A 1,172-nucleotide genomic window follows, 5' to 3' on the forward strand; every position below is an offset into this window, starting at 1 on the left:
TTTTTTTTTTTTTTTTTTTTTTTTTTTACTGGTTTGTTTGTTTATTTGTTTATTTATTTGTTTATTTATTTGTTTATTGGTTTGACTATTTATTTTTCAATTTATATTTTTTGTCGTTTTTAAATATATTAGCGACGTATTCACATGTATACACTTACGTATAATCATGGTCTATATGTATGATTATTTATTTTTTTTTTTTTTTCTAATGCTATATAAATAATGAATAATTTAAAAATTTTGAATAAATTTTTTTCGTTCATATATTTTAAAAAAAAATGGAAAAACATAAAAATTGAAATAATAAAAAGGGAAAACCTAGAATTCGTCATAATATAAATGGAAAAAAAAAAAAAAAAATTGCATTTGTTTATGATATATTATTTTTTGGGAAGTTCAAATGTTTTGCTATATATATTAAAATTCTGGTTTTTTCTTTGTTCATCCAATTCAGAAGAGAGAGTAAACGTTTGTTCTATTATTTCTTGAAAAATTAAAGAATAAAATAAAAAAATAAAGTAAAATAAAGCAAGCAAACAAACAAACAAAATTGCACATAAATAATGCATGAATAACGTGTAAATATATAGACAAGCATTTTTTTTTTTTTTTTTTTTTTGTACAAGTTATTATAAATTTATTAGGTAAATGTGTTCATATGTATATAAAATTTATTTTACCTGCAACAATGCAGTGCGTTACTTCCTTTTTTACATTTACCTAAACAATTGAAAAAAGGGTATTCATAAATTATATGTAAATTTTATTACTATAATTATATTTTTTTAAAGTACACAGCACTGTCATATTTAACCATTTTTAACATGTACATATACATATATATATATATATATATATATATAAATGCATGTGTTATACAAAAGAAAAAAAAAAAAAAAAATGTAGAACAAACATAATTAAAGCTGTAAGGTTATGCTTACTAAATAAAGAATAAACTCAATTAACCATGGTATCAAAATTAAGTTTATACTTTTCTGCAAAACGGAAATTATACATACATACATATATGTACATGTGTTTACATCTACACATATATACGCTTGTTATAATTCAATAGACATGGTAAAAAGCTTAAAAAAAAAAAAAAATAAACAGACTTTTTTTAACTTTATATTTTAGTTTAAATTGTTTTTTTTTTTTTTTTTTTTTTT

At 18.9% G+C, this 1,172-nt stretch overlaps 1 long non-coding RNA gene across 1 annotated transcript; it reads right to left on the minus strand.

Moving 5' to 3' along the window:
- Positions 1-363: 363 nt before the first annotated feature.
- On the minus strand, positions 364-1,043 carry LOC111533165. Its single transcript, XR_002728772.1, has 3 exons — positions 942-1,043; positions 681-720; positions 364-484 (listed from the first exon to the last, which is right to left on the minus strand). It is a non-coding gene; the product is annotated as an uncharacterized LOC111533165 (long non-coding RNA).
- Positions 1,044-1,172: the final 129 nt, after the last annotated feature.

This window comes from Piliocolobus tephrosceles, unplaced genomic scaffold, assembly GCF_002776525.5.
Source record: "Piliocolobus tephrosceles isolate RC106 unplaced genomic scaffold, ASM277652v3 unscaffolded_7799, whole genome shotgun sequence".
In the NCBI taxonomy this organism is placed as follows: domain Eukaryota; kingdom Metazoa; phylum Chordata; class Mammalia; order Primates; family Cercopithecidae; genus Piliocolobus; species Piliocolobus tephrosceles.